This window comes from Tauraco erythrolophus, chromosome 6 (genome assembly GCF_009769465.1).
Source record: "Tauraco erythrolophus isolate bTauEry1 chromosome 6, bTauEry1.pri, whole genome shotgun sequence".
In the NCBI taxonomy this organism is placed as follows: Eukaryota; Metazoa; Chordata; class Aves; order Musophagiformes; family Musophagidae; genus Tauraco; species Tauraco erythrolophus.
In genome coordinates, this window is record NC_141470.1 from 48,831,789 (window position 1) to 48,847,788 (window position 16,000).

The window sequence follows — 16,000 nt, forward strand, 5'->3', positions numbered from 1 at the left end:
TGAAGCAATGAAGTTTGGAGCAGTTTTCAAACTAATATATTTTTGGAATTTATTAAACATGCATATATTACGTATGGAAAAGACCTCAGTATGTTTAGGGAGACAGGAGAACTGCAAACTTGATTCAGCTTAAAAATATGGTAGTATTTGTTTAGGAAATGTTCATAGGTTTGTAAGGAAATGCCTTATACTGAGCAAAAACAAAGTAAAAATTAAAAAAATCATATTGTATGAGTGAGTTGTTCCTAGAAATGTGCAGTTGTAATAGAACCCTCAAGTTTCCATGCCTGCAGCAGGTGTTTGGAGAGAAGCCTCCTTTGCTGGCGGGATGTGCTGGATGGGAGGCTGGCTTGGGCTGCCCTGCCTACAGTGTGACAGCCCAGGCCGGGGGTAGGAGGGGGGCAGATTGCTGAAGGGGGTACTGGGTGCATCGATTGCTGCCTGGGCTGGGTCAGTATCTGAACTGGGTGGATGAGGATGCAGCACTGGGGTGATGGGCAACTACCTCGTTTCTAGGATCCATGCCCTGTGAAGGCAGGGTGTCTGTGCCCTATATGGGGCTGAATGATGGACTTGGTATTTGAATCAAGATACATTTGCAGAGCTGCATGCAAGAAGCATCCCGACTGCTTGCTGCCTGCAATCACCTTACTTAGCATTGGGACCTGCTTACTTTTGAGGGATACAGAAGCTCCCCTATATGCACAGTGTAATGTGTTTCTCAGTCCCAGACTGGGCCTCTTTTCCAATTTGTAACTGTTTCTTAGGCAATAACAGCTGTATACTGCAGGAAGATGACAATGAGGATAATCCCAATCGGACTCCATCTCATGTAGTGACAGTGACCGAGCATGTCAGCTTGGAGAGGATCGGGGAGAGACAGAGCTGTTCATCTCTCTGCAGCCCAGCTCTCTGCTTTCCCTCAGCAGTGCACGGGCTGCTGCTGTCTCACAGCCTCTTACATAGGACAACACAATTACTCTGTGCTTGCAGCCTTACAGGATCTTTAACTTGCTAGTGGGGAAAGTACTGATGCTACAGGTTGATTCTGTTTTATGTGATAGGAGAAAAATATCTTATTTAAATAAGCAACTCTCTTTGTTAGAAACACACCTGTTATGCCCAAGCAAGCGATGCTATCATGAAATCCCTGCACTAGTTGCCTGCTAGAGGCAAAGTGTTGGCCACAGGCGTAGGGTGTTAAAATTCAGGGGTATTAGTGGTCAGAAAATTTTCCAGCATTTTAAGTGGTAAATTTAAAGTATCTGGTATCAAACCTTAAAAGAAGTTAGCGGTCTTAGTGGTCTTTCTTAGCTTAGTGGTCTTTTCTGACTCTAACAGCTATACACCCTGTCCTTGCTGCTCTTCAATAGTGTAGTATTATGTCACAAGTAATGAACTAGAGTGTTTCAAAGTCTGAGTGTCGCTGCTAGGGAAGGCAGTTACATCATTATCCCCATTTTTGAAAGTGAGACACGGGAGTCAAGATGACACGGCAAGGGCCTTGGGGTAGCTGTGAAACATGGGACAGAATCCAGACCTCCTTGTTCCCAGGCATTTAGGGTCCTATTTTTTTGTGCTTTTAAACTTTAAAATTCATCCATGGCAACAGGTAGCAAAATTGTTCTTTTTCAGCCTTGATGCAAGGAGGAATGGTGCATAAATAGGCTGTCACTGTTGTATGACTGGGAGGTGCAGTAACTCTGTCTCTGTGTACAACAGGCTTTGTCGTGACTGTGTGTTGTATCAGGCGTACTATGCCTATGTCTGAATCAGTTTCTCTTTTCTGCCTTAGAAGAAAATTGTTAGCATAAACATGATCATAGCTAGCTTAAAAAAAAACCCATCATTACATAGAGCAGATAGACTGAGAGAGTTCACACCTCTGATGGTGCTGTGTGGAATTGGCCCTGCCTGGCTGCGAGGGAGAGGGAGGAAGAAGTAAGGCTCATATCCATGAAGAAACGTGTCATTTTAGTGCTGCCATGCGTTGGAAGTCCCAAAGAGATGCATGAAAGTTAGATGCCTGAGCATCTCTGTAGAAATTTGGGCCAAGATCTGCAAATTCGTTACTATGTTTCCCTAGGTGCAAAAGTTGTGCACGTTTCTGCTTTTAACAGCCCTTTCTACACTGATTTCAGTAGATTACTCTCAGCTAACACTGAACTGTGTGTAATATCCCTTTTTTTTAAAAAAAAAAAAAATTGAGATCAGTTATGGTGTGGCTTGGCTTGCCTAATACTTACAGAGAAGATAATTTGATTTTTATTTTTTTTTTTTTAAAAAAAGTCTGTAAAGATAGTCCTGGATGTTTTTGTTTAGGAGAAAAGAAAAAAAAAATAGAATGAACAAAACATTAGAAAAATCTTATCTTGTTTATAAGCAAATAAACATAATAGAACACTGAATAGAAACTTAGTTTCTCTCCATCTCCCAGCTCTGTAATCTGAGGACAATGAAGGACTGCAGAGAAGAAACAAAATTATATTGTGCTAGTAAACACAAATAGTGGTATGGGTAAATGGTTAAAATACAAGACTGGAGCTACAGAAAAAGTTCTCGTCTTTGTTTCACTGCAGATATATGGTATGACCTTGGGAAACCCACTGTCATGTTATGTGCCTCAAGTTCCCGGTCTCTAAAGAAGGGTGTTTGCCTGAGTGGACCACAAACAAAACTTCATTGTGATACTTCATTCATTTATGTTTGTAAATTATTTTGAAGTCATGGGATGGAAAGGTTATAGAAGTGCAGAGTTTTATTTATAAAATAGGGGGGAAAGTACTTTTTAAAAATACATGGAGTTAACCTCAAGCTCCTTGTGGAAGGATGCTGTTAGAGCACAATTTGGGACAGTACTGTGACAAGTTTTAGAAATGCGCGATGACTATGTGTGTACATGGCAGCTTTGGTCACAGAAAGTTAAGTTCGGGTCCTAACAAGCATGAAGAAATTCCATTACACTTACAATGAAATGCTGGTACATTTTATCTCTTTGTCTATAAGAAACAGTCTATATCAAGCAGGCCAGTCTGGGGACAATGATGAAGCATTGATCTTTTGGGCCTTATCAAATATGCAGACTAAGGTTGGATGGGATGGAAGGGTTTCTTTATTAATAAAAAACAACAAAGGTTGGTTTGTTTGTATTTCTGCTATGACTGAGACAGATCACATCTTCTGTTTTAATGAGAACAGTAAAAAAAAACTTACCTGAAATAAGTATCTGAAAATCTAGTGCAGGGCACACTTCCAATAAATGGGGCCAGAGTGGGGAAGCATTTTTGAGGGAACGAACACATGGACTATGCAAGTGGACTCTGTGGACAGTGCTGCTAGCTCAGGGCCTTTAATTTCTCTGCTTGTTTATTTTAGTGCATGAAGAGCTGCAATTTCCTTTTCCTTTCCTGTGTTAGTATTGCCCTCTACTGGGTGAAACCAAAACTGCCCACCTGTGTTGCAAATCCAGGGTTGCTAGGAGATAAGGCATCGTCTCCTTTCACTCCTCTTTTGGGCCTTGGGCTGACGGCGCAGGGAGATCAGAAGCCAGCCTCACCACTGGCAGGAGTGATGACTGGCCAGGGTATCCAGATCTGAGCTCCTAAATGGCTGCATGTTTGCTATACAATGAAATCGTTTCCTGAGTGTTGGTAGCTCGGGCTACGTGAGGAGTTGTACCGTTTCTGAAGGGTAAACATTAGTTTCGTGCAGTGAGGAGAAAAACTTACAGCTGGTAAGAGGGAGATTTGGCAAGTGAAGCTGCTGGGGCTGAGTCAGAGGCTCAGGATGAAGCAGGTCCTCAGAGATCAAGTTTGAAAAATGAGAACTGCTGAGAGCAGTGCAAACTGATGAGACTCGTGAATGTTATCTTCTGCAGCAGCCTTGCTTTTGGGACCTCATCAGGGCCTTTAGGGTGAGATGTCTCAATCTCTTGGAAGAGCTAACACTGGGTTTATGTAGCTTAAATATGAGTTGCTGCATGGATGATCGCTCCTAGCTCATCACTGGCCTAGTGCAAGATCTGAAGAAAACCCACATCTCCAGCGCTGGGATGAGCAAGTTTTGCATGCAGACAAAATGTAAATGTTGCAGTCCACAGTGTGAAAGCAACAAACTGATTCTGTTCTGAGGGACTTGGGAGCTTCCGGAAAAGAAAGAAAGGAGACACAGGGGAGCAGCAACTCCACAGAGTTCAACCTAGAAACGTGTCCAAGATTAACCACAACTTGCAGCTAAACCCTGTATTCCCAAACTCTAGGACGTATGTTTTTCGCCAACATGCACATTTGGTATTTTATCTCTTGGAAATCTGCCGTTTAGGTGCTTGCTGGGCCTGATGCCTCATAGCTCATAGCTGTAAGGGATGAGGAGCAACGGAGAAGTCCAGAAAAAGAGACAGAGGCTGAGTGTAGTCAGTGAAAAGCACAGAGACATCTCTATACAAGGTGAAAGCTTATTATGGTCCCTCAGTGAATGTACTTGCTGTGGTCAAGTTTCTTTCTGATGTTTCAGTTGTAGGAGTCTCAGACTGATGCCCTGTGCAGGTATTCCGTTTGGCTACAGGAGATAGTACAGAAAAGCTTTACCTCGCTGCATGCCGGTGTTTGTGCAAGGAACCTGTACAGAGTTCCTTGGAACACCTCTGTGGGCAGTATCCCTAATATCTATATTTAGCACACTGCTCTGTCTGCTCGCTGCTGGCCAAACCCTGGTCCCTGGGAGCGACGGCCCTGCTTTTCCCTACCAAGGGATCTGCCATACCCTTGCTTTTACGGAAGTGCAGAGGGCTTACCTGGATTAGTTGAAGAGAATGCAGCATTTAATTTTACAAGTCATCAAATTACTAGAACATCAAGAACAACATACATTCGTATTTTAATAGTAGTTTTCGGTCATTTTGGTGTTTGGTGGCCTGAAGATGTGGGTAATGTGTGTTACCAGTGCCCCCTCCCGGAGGAGACCCGGCGTGTTCACAGCTCCTGGCCCCTCCAGCCCCACCGTGCCAGCCAGTGCTTGGGGAAAAGCTCAGCTCCTGCTTTGTCTGCCTGTTGCCAGGTGACCCTACTACGCAGCGATAAAATCCCAGGAATGATGCTTGATCGTTTTGATCAAGAGGGAATTTTCATAAGTGTGAGGTTTTTTAATTTGTCCTCCTGTATAGAGGAGGCAAGCCAAGCGTCTGCTGTGTTTATTCTGCTTTTGCTGCTCACAAACTAGGTAATAAAAAGGCCAAACAATGCCTCGTGTGATACGGAAACCTGGAAGTGTCATAATTCTTAACTCTCTAAGGAAAAAGAAACTTGCTTTCCTATGGTAGAAAATGCTTCATAAAATGTGCTGTTTGCCTGCTCTGTGCAGTGAAACCAAGGCACAGGGAGAGGAATTGGCTTAGGAGATCTGCAGGAACAGACCTGGGTTCTTATTTTTCCTCTCTGCGCCCTATAGTAGTTTAGCAAAAACTACCAAACAGAACCATAACAGAGATGGTGGGATCCGGTTGGGATTTTGTCCAAGGCTTGAGTTTGTCAGATCCTGTTCTCATAACCAAATACCAATAACTTGCAGCCTGTTACAGATCTGTCTTTGCCTATGCTAGATGAATACTTTTCCCTGTGTGCTTCTCCCATACTTCTCTCTCTTCTATTTCCTCTGTGTAGGACGTATTTTTAAATTAGGATTTGGTTGCTTTTCATGGGCAGTAGTAACTCTCATCCTGGCGTGACAACTGTTGAGCTGAAGTCTTTGTTTCCCTTGATAGGTGCCCAAGATTGAGTCGTTTGCTGTTTGTTGTGTTTGGACAAATTTTATTTCTTGCATGTCTTACTGTTCAATAAATTGCAGCCACAGATTTCTGTCTTTAACAGGGCAATAAAGAATCCTTCACTCTCTGTAAGCCTATCTCCCATCATGGTCTCCTGTGGAAAATCTTTAGAGCTTATATGTGCATCATGGCTCAGAGGGAGCTATCAAACACGACTTGGGGCTGTACTCTGAAGGGGTTTATTAACCTGACTGATGTGAGTGAAAGCTGCAGAGTACTAAGGGACTTAACTACTGAGGGTAGAGAGACTCTGTAGATAAGAACTGCTTATGGAAGGACAGTTCAGCAACAGGCTGATCAAGTTGCAACCATTTCACTTCCCTGTGAGTAATGGAACGACGGAAAAATTGCTGTAGGAAAGTTCAGTTATTATTATGGCCTAGGTTTTGGAAATAGATTCTGGAGGTGGCACTTCAGGAGGATGATCTGTGGTTCACTAGGATATTTAACACTGTTCGTTGAAGTTTTCCCCTTGAGCTGTAAATAAGCCCTCCCTCTGAAAAGTGCGAAGTAGTAGTTGAGAAGGCAAATAAGAATTTCCTGGGAACTCCTAGCATATTTGCCAGCCTTAGATGAGATGTATCTGTGTGTACGTATATAATCACATATATAAGTTTCTCCTAATAATGGATACTGGTTTTTTTCAACGTGTGTTCTGTGGTATCTGATCTACCAGCAGATGGGAGTCTGTCAGCACAGCTCCTGCTGCGGTGGTTAAAGCAGATGAGTGCAGATGGGTCTCAGGGATATTTTATTTCTCTTTTATCATAGCAGGTCATAGGAGACAACATTCTTATTATCAAAGTAGCTGGCTGTTTTCCTGTGTTCGCCAATTGCTGTCTTGTTCTCTCTTCTACGTTAGTGGAGTTCAGGAACATACACCCCTGTCAAATGCATTGTTCTTATTTTTCTTTTTCTTTTTTTTTCTATTTTCTGTTTTCTTTCTTTCTATTTTCTCTTTTCTTTTTTTCCTCTTTTCCTTTTATTCCCCACTGCATCTAGGGGGAAAAAAGGCTTGCTGAAGAATATAGAGCAGATTATCAGCATAGTTGCAGATAAGCGAATGTGCTATTTCACCTCTGAGGTGCTGGGCTTCACAGCTATGTTAGTTCATTAAATGCAAGCTTGCACTTCCGATGTTTTGCACGTTGCTATGTAGTTCAGCAGTTGGCGAATGCTCAGGTTTCAGGTGCCTGAACTGTACTAATAGCAGGGATGGTTAAGCTCAAGATTGAGGGGTGTAGGAGAGAGCTTAATTATCAAAGGCTCAAAGAGTGGGTCAGGTTTGGGTGCATTGACAAAGCACTTTCTAGAGTTCTAAGTTCAAAACAAAACGGCCTTTTGCTGTGCTGATCTCAGTTACTTTCCTCTAGTTGGTCCCCCATCAGCTGCCCTACCAAGTCATATCTTCAGAAATTCTGCTTACATTGACTATTGGAGTTTTATATAGAGAGCATTGTGGCATCCTCACCTTGTAAAATGCTGCTGCTTGCCTCTGCTTTTAACACAGATTTCATTCTTACAGGAAAGATGCCTTTAATTTATATTTTTCCATTAGAAGGAATAACTTCTTGGGTAGTCAGGGGGAACTATTGTATGTCCCCACAAGAAAACTGAGTTTTACTTTTGCTGCATCCAGTTATTTTTTGCTGCTGTATCTGTTGACGAGAAGCTCAATATGAGCCGGCAATGTGGTGGACGAGAAGCTCAATATGAGCCGGCAATGTGCTCTTGCGGCCCAGAAGGCCAACCGCGTCCTGGGCTGCATCAAGAGGAGCGTGGCCAGCAGGTCGAGGGAGGTGATTCTCCCCCTCTACTCTGCCCTCGTGAGACCTCACTTGGAGTATTGCGTCCAATTCTGGAGTCCCCAACATAAGAAGGACATGGACCAGTTGGAGAGGGTCCAGAGGAGGGCCACGAAGATGATAAGAGGGCTGGAGCACCTTTCCTATGAGGACAGGCTGAAAGAGTTGGGGCTGTTCAGCCTGGAGAAGAGGAGGCTCCGGGGTGACCTTATAGCGGTCTTCCAGTACCTTAAGGGGGCCTACAGGAAAGATGGGGAGAGGCTATTCAGGAGGGCCAGTTGTGATAGGACAAGGGGTAATGGTTTTAAAATAGAGGGAGGTAGATTCAGGTTGGATATTAGGAAAAAATTTTTTACCATGAGAGTTGTAGAACACTGGAACAGGTTGCCCAGAGAGGTGGTGGATGCTCCATCCCTGGAGACGTTCAAGGCCAGGTTGGACGAGGCCCTGAGCAACCTGATCTAGTTGGAGATATCCCTGTTCCTTGCAGGGGGGTTGGACTAGATGACCTTTGAAGGTCCCTTCCAGCCCTAACCATTCTATGATTCTGTTTCTAGTTTTTCTTCTGTTTTTATTTTTCCTTGTTTTGTGCTTTTTCCATCAGAGTGAGAGACTGGGACAAGACTGCAGTGGCTACTTGCATCTGCTCTGTCTAATCACTGTAGGAGTTGGAGCAGAGGAATCTTCCCTGTCGTCAGTCTCTGATTTGCAGGAGTAACGCTGCTGCTTTCATCCAGCCCTTGGAGTGCTCTATGGGTTGTTCTGGTGTGCATGGCAGTGGGGTGATTAGCAAGTAAAACTTGGGTCATATTGAGCAGGGGACACATGTACACCAGTAGCAGGTGTTGGGACTTCTTTCCTTCTTTCTCAGTGTGTTGGGAGAGAAGCGTGTGTCTGGCTGAGGGCTCTAATGGTAATGGGCAGGATTTCTTCTGCCCCCAGCCAGGTGTCCAGCCTGTCATAGCAAATGCACTGCGGGCTGGCGTGAAGGATCAGAGGGGAAAGCTGGGGAGGGTTTGCAGGCATGCAGTCACACAATCCCATTGCTGGGTTTCTGAAAAGAAAACCCAGGGGGCAACTGGGGCTGATGGAGGGAAGACCATTGCAGCTGGTTACTCTTCGTTCTGTGGGGAAAGGCCAAACAGCAGCAGCTGTAGTGCAGAGGTGATGTGCAGAGCTGAGCTGATATACGTATGTTTTGAATCGTTGTGGTAAAGAGTTTAATTCCTTCCTGTAGGGGATGGGCCTGGACCAAACTTGCTGCTTGTAGAGACCTTCTGATGTGTGTTTTACCTCCAGACTCAAGCAAGTGTATAATAACCCGTTTCTCTCATGTCAGCCTTAGTTCTTCTGGCCTGCATAGACATACAGCCTGTGGAGAAACCTGAAAACGGGCAGAAAGCAACTGGTTCCTTAGGACAGAGGCTCCTCTGGGAGCGACAGCGGCTGTCCTGCGCTTTCTCCTGTGCTGCTTTTTTAGGATCCTTGGCTGTTGAAACCTGTCACTCCATACCACAAGCATTGCTCTTATGAATTAAGGGTGAAAAGAGTATATGTATGAAGAAATAACTGAGGTTCTGACCTCTGAGGAGGAAGAACCAAGAAGCTAACAGATTGAATACCAAAGCTAATCTCCTTCCTTTCAAATAGCTTTACACAGTGCCTGTCACCAGGCCCAGCTGAGATTTATAGCTTCCCTTGCATTATTGGTTTGCTTTGCTATTTAGAGTCTAAACAAGGCTGGGGAAGGTACGTGGCACTTTTCCCTATTGCTAGCAAACTTGTATCAATCAATTTAATTGAAGTTCTTGGTAGAATCATTTATGTCAGGCAACGTTTCCCTTTGCTTTCTCACCTTTTCCTTCTCACAGCCCGATACTTGGATTTCATTTACTGGAACTAATAATTATGTTCTCAGTGTCAATTTGAGGAGACTAAATCTGGGGGTGGATCCTACAGGCAGTCCTGGGGTTAGGTGGCTGTTGCTGCAGTGATTCTGGGTGAAGCCGCTTTTTGCATTTGGCATTTAAGTGCTCTATCGACAGAAGAAAGGTTTGGTGGTGATTTATGACTTCAGCTAAACTGTAGCCTCTACTGAACGTGCAAACAAGGATCTGCTTATATTTGCTTTCAAACACAAAGCACAAAAACCAGGCTTTAGGAGAGAAGGTGGAGAGGCAGTGGCCTGAAGAGTACACCATGAGGAGGACCGTACCTGACCTGAACTGTAGATCACTTTGGAAAAGATAAGGAGAGGTCATGAGAAGTTCAGAAGCGATATCCAGAGCTAAGTACTGTGTGTCTAAACGCAAGTTCTCTCCAGAAGACGGAAACTTCCCTTCCAGAGCTTATGGCTTAGTATGCAGGAAGTCTGCTACCGTGGCACTAGCTAGAGGTGATTTGCCTTTCGTGTGTGTGCATATTTACAGTTACAGAGTCAAAGTAGATTGACTTTATGGCTCATTTGAACTGTCAATGCTTCTAGACTGTTTTGGTTTTGTTTTTTTGTTTATTCGTTTTTTTTTCATGGGCCCTGTAAAACTGATGGTGGAATGATTTACTTTGAGTTAAGTTGGGTGGATTGTTATATAGTGCATGAAATGGTTTGATAAATTCAACTATTTTTACACTGTGTGAATGACATACAAACTTTGTCTGTTATGAGTTGATTAATAATTGCTTGGAAAAGATTATATTTATTTCAGTCTATAGGATATGCAGTTGTTCACTTAGACTCTGTGCTAGCTACAGTGTGGCTAATCCTGTGAATAGCATAATGTTTCATGCCGTGACTTTGGATGTCTGTGGGCTTGTATTGACAAGTTAAGCAAATGCCAAACATGCATACTTTGTGGATATGCTTCATAGCTTCGCAGTGCTGGTACTCAGTATATAGTCATCTTTTCCCAGCACATATAACTGTAAACCCACTTAAAAGACTTGGAAAAATGCTGTCGACAGAACAGTACAGCCCAAACTGGACAGATTCAAGGTAGGGGAGTGAAGAAGACTATTATGATACTTGATGAGAGTTCTTCAGTGGATGCTGGGGGGCTCTAGAGATGTCTTGAAGAAGAGGTGAAGGGAGTGTAACAAACAGATGAAGCTGTTGTGGGAACAGCAGGTTTTTGGACAGTAACATGTTTTTCTGTTGTTGGCAGTAGCTTCATGCATTGGGGACCTGCATTTTCATCGGCATCTGGAATTCCTGCTTGTCACCCGAGTGCAGCTTCTATCAGGACCTGAGGCTTTTAATATGTCCTTGTCGAGCTCCATAGTCCTCCTGCTTCTAGCCTAAAAGGACCCTGCTGCTTTTCTAGAAACTTCCCCTACTTAGCTTTATGCAGGTCCATCACATGACATTAATCACCTCTTGGGAGCATAAAATGATTGAGAGAGAAATACTGATAAAGAGAAGAGGAGAGAGAGGAAATAAGGACTTGAAGCATTGGTGGTGGAGAGGGGGAGGTGGGATACTTGTTCCTGATTATGTTTAAAGAGGAATCGTGAGTCTGATGATCTTTGCATTCTCAAGGCTTCTAATCCGCTTGCTCTAATCCTCTTACAGCATCTGCTCGATTGGACTTTTATCTGATCTTTCAGTCTCTCAATCAATCTGTCAAAGCTTCCCATGTTGGAGTCACTTTTGCCCCTTCTGTAGGGAGCTATCTGGTATTCTCTTGACCGAATGGGATCAATGGACTCTGCCTATTCTGGGGTCCTGGAGTCTAGTCTGAAGTAATTTAAGGCATTACTTGGCTGTTACCTTGAGTCGTCTGGACGGGATGGCAATGGGAGCTGTGGCACTCCTAGTTGTTTCTGCAAGATAACAAAGTTTACATTTGTGTTAAACCAAACTTTGGAGGTTTGAAAACTGCGAAGGATGAGCTGTAAGTGTGATAGATCTTTTGGGATTTGATCTTTTCAGTGGTGACTAAAGCTAAAATAACAGCTTTGGAGAGAATCTGTTGTAGGCTTCTCTGTTTATTAAACCACATGATATAGAGTAGTCGAACTACCATTTTGCCAAATTCAAATTCTCTTGCCGAGAGAATCATCAATGACTAGTAAAACACAATATCATAATGTCAAAAACTGAACTTCTGTGTTTTAAGCTAGAAAGCTGTTGAGAGGAAACTCCAACAGCATCTATAGTAAGCCCCTCCAAAGAAAACAGTGACACATCATAACTTTTAGGAACGGCATGCTTCCCAGTTGTGCAGGGTAAAGAGTTATTAGACTCCTGGAGATTTTAGGCTGTAATTATCATATCCTATAAGATGTTTACAACTTGGTCTCAATTACAGGGTAAGATCAGACCCAGTAGAAACAACTGAGATGAATATGTGCAGTTTGAATGGAAACAGAGTTTTCTCATTGATCTTTGAGCATTAGAGAACATGTCCCGTGTTTTTGCATGGGGGAAGGTGAATTTCATACCACAAACGAAATAAGTGTCTTATCCTGCTGGAAGGCCAAACCCATCTTTTCTGTGAAGTATGGAAGAGAAGCATTTTAACTGTATGCTTTACTGGACAGTGGGTGATCCTGGAGAAAAGCAGTCAGCACCTTCTGGGAATGGTTTATCTCTTTAGAGTTGCATGAGGACCAAAGCCATGGTCAGTACACTGATCTTTATCTGTCTCTACTGCACAAAACAGAGTACGCTACAGCAGCAAGATATTTGGGGTAGTAAAATGTTTCAGGACCTTGTGCTTGTGTTTTGGTTTGTGGTGAGTTCGTGGTGGTTTTTTAATTTTTATTTTTTTTTCCCTGAGCCTTGCATGTAATGAGGCAGAAGCTTTGCAGTTTGTCCAAGAATACAAAACCTACTCAGATATTGCTATTTTTGAGGACAAAAGCCTCACATGCCCAACATACACACAAACTGCGGGACACAGATCCTGCTGGCTCTCAATAGCTTCTCCTTCTGGTCCCGCTGCCTCTCTGCCGGAGTGCCAATCCACTGACTTAATGAAGGCTAACGGTATAATTAATCACACACACCCGCAGCACAGCAGTTCATGAGACCTGAGTAAATGTGACAGCTGCTCTAAGGGAAAGAGGATGAAAAAACCCCACAATGATGACAAGAAGAAAAACAAGATCTTTGGTGAAATGAAACAGTCAAAGCAAAAAGAGACAGATCAGCAAAGAGATGGGCTGGGAGCGTTTATGAGCAAGGCAGAAAGCAGCCTTCCCAGATGTGATGTTATAGAGGGTGTGAGATCCAGGGATCCACCTTGTCTCCAGACATGTCTACTTTTAAATTGTCCTGCTTTTTCTGCTTTTCTCTTTAGTCTTGGCCTCTGCTTTCTTCTAATTATACTTGAGAGGTTTTCCTCGTTTCTTTTTCTCTTGGATTCCTTCCTCTTTTGTTCCCTCTCTTTTTATCATTGTTGTGCTGTTTGGTATTTCACCGGGTAGTGCATGGTCCTCTGAACCTTTTAGGTCTGATGGACAGGGTAAGAAGGCTTTGATAACAAGTGCTAGGTACACTTTGGGGGGATTTGAATGTAACTAGTGTAGTTTGGAGCTGATCAAAAGGCTATCTTTTGTTTCCGAAGATACATGAATGATGGAAGAATGCTGAACTTTGTTCTTGACCCTGAATCTTACTCCCCCGATATTCTTTATTACTTGTGATTGAAGTCATTCTTTTGTATCCTCTGTGCACTTTGATTCTCTTCTGAGGATGATGGTACAGGAAAACTTCTCTACCATCTTGTACAGCACAGAGGCCTGAGATGTGATCCAGGTGGCCTTTTGAGATCTGATGTGGTGGATGCATTATTTGCTGGAGCCATGGAAATAGCCTCAAGCTCTAGAGATGGAGTTAGAAGGGGAAGATCTGAAGTAACTACTGTAAGTAAAAAATTTGCAAGGCTTTCTTGTTTCTCTGCTTCTCCCTGCAAGGTAGTTTGGTATCTTCTTGAATTAAAACTGTAGGGGTTAAGAAATTTTGTGCACAACTAAGATGCTACTTGTGGCACAAATCCATGGCAAGTAGGTGGTCCAGATATTTTTTGCGTTTAAGATGCATGTAGCTTATTTTGGCTCAGAAAAAGGCAGGAGGGAAGATGCAAGAAGAGATTGTCTCTGACCAGAATAGAGGTTGAAAGACATTAGCTGTATTCAGGATTTTGCCTATAACTGTCTGTATGAATTTGAGCACATCACTCCCTTTCATCTCTGCTGGGGGGTAAGGAGAGAGGCTCTGTTGCAGGTTAGCCTTACACAAAGTGCTGTCCTGGGAATTCTCTGTAATGTTGTATGGAGGGCTGACTTCTGTGCCTGTCAATCCCAGAGTGAGAGCAAGTGGGACAGAAAGGTGTAATGCATTGTACTGTGGAGGACTTGGCACTGGCACAAGTTGTATGTATTCTTTGCTTTATGTTAAAGGATGTCTAGAATCTTGGGTACGAGAAGTTACATACGCTCTTGTGTTTGGAGATACCTGCAGGGATTCCTATGCAGTCTCATAAAATGATTTGGGAGCTTTGTGATAAACATAAGCAAATGAGAATTTGAGCTATATCCACAAAAGAAAACGATGTGACCGAGTGCCATCTAACTACCTCTCAGGTGCTCAAATAGAAGAGAATAGAAGATCCTCAATAGATCTTCCAAATCCTCTGGGTTTGGTTTGTAGTTTGTGTTTTTTTTTTTTCCCGTGCTACTGCCTGATGCTGGAGGTCATTAGGCTGCTGTGTTTTCTATTTCCTGAAGTGCCTAAAGCTTTATGCAGAGTTATTTCTCTTGACAGTGCTGCTCAGCACCAGCGTCTAGCTTGTGTCTGTCGGGATCCATAATCTTGGTACGTAGGCGAATAGTCGTTCTCAGGATTACAATACCAGACTGCACATGGAAATGATGGGAGCCTCCCTTTCTGTCTGGCATCCCGGTGGCTGCAGCACATGTCCTGCCTGCGGGAGCCACCGGTTATGTAGCATTTCTCAGTCTGCTGTAGCCAGCAGATAGTTTTGCAATGGAAGGTGTAACTCTTTCTGCCTGTTACTGAAGACTCTCTTCTGTGCTTGAAGTAATTAAATATTCGTGATGTTTGGGAGTGGAGTGAAAATAAGCAAGCATATAAGCCCAAACGTGGCTCTACAGTTCAGTGTTTAGGATACTCACTGGGTAGGACTTGGCAACCTGGTTTTCTCCCCACAGTGAGGAATCTAATAATGCTCAAGTGCAGCAGATCTGCCCTATAACACTCAACTCTTTCTGCACATCCATGGGAGGGTTAGTGCCAAAGTCAGGGCTGCAGTTTCCAGTAGCTGGCAGAGAGCTGAAGAGTGAGAGTTTGCAGCACCGAGTTGCCCAGATCTGTCACTCCCACTTGGGATGGCACTGACTGTTCAGAGGGGTGGCTGGAAGAGAGATTTGACTGCAGATACCAAGTATAACTGTAGAAATTCCTTGGTTTATCAGAGATTGCGTAGTGGTCCTCTTTCAGTAGCTCCCAGAGAGAGTAGGAACTTGAGGTATGTTGTGTTTTTTTTTTTTAAAAAAGATGAATGCTGCACTCAAATATTTACCTGATGACACCTATGCTGAGAAGGATGGTTGAACTCGTTTTACTTTCTTTTCCTTGCAAAGTATTATTACTTCTATTTGTGGGTTTTTTTCCCCCCGATTTTTCCTTTTTCTTTTTAAGTCAAGCTGCGGTTGTGTTGGTAATTAGCTACAAATTTTGCAATGGTAACAAAGAATAAGAGGGTTCAGGGGAAGGAGGTGGGTTGCTGATCTCTTCAGCACATCTGCAGGCCTGGTAATTTAATTAGAGCTGCACTGTATAAATATTGAACTCATTTTAATTTCTTTTGCAGTTCCTTTGGTTTTCAAAGAGCTCCCAGCTCCAGATTATCATTTTTGCTCTTCTATGTGTTTGAGAAAGACGGGAATTAAAAAAAAATATAAATCCTTGTCTCATAAATGTAATCAAATAGAAGAACCATTGTTTCTGCCTTTCTGCCTATCTTCTTTAAATTGGTTTCTCTCAGGCCTTCTGTTATGATATGAAATGAGGACTGTCTCTATGGTTCCAGGGGTGCCCCTTCTCATTCTGCTCTCTTTGAATCCCGATGCTGGTGGAACCAGTTTGGTGCTGGACTGCCTGGAGGTCGAGCACAGTGCTGCTTAAAGAAGCAGGAGGAGTGCCTTTGCCTGTGGAGGGCACGCAGAAGTATGATAGGAGGCTCTTTTGACACATAGGCCAGAGGAAGGATGCTCAGAAACAAAGAAGGATGTGCTAATGAGGAGGTCTAGTGTGGGCAAAAAAAAATACAGGCCAGATACCAGAGAAATTATTGGGACTTGCTGTTTTACAAATTGCCTATTGAAGAGAGATTTCTGGGTAAAGCACTGG

General features: G+C 43.3%; 1 protein-coding gene across 20 annotated transcripts in view; it reads left to right on the top strand.

The window, feature by feature from the left end:
* Positions 1 to 16,000, top strand: part of NRXN3 (neurexin 3) — a 1,026,565-nt gene that overhangs the window by 151,730 nt on the left and 858,835 nt on the right. The gene's annotated exons all lie outside the window — the stretch shown is intronic.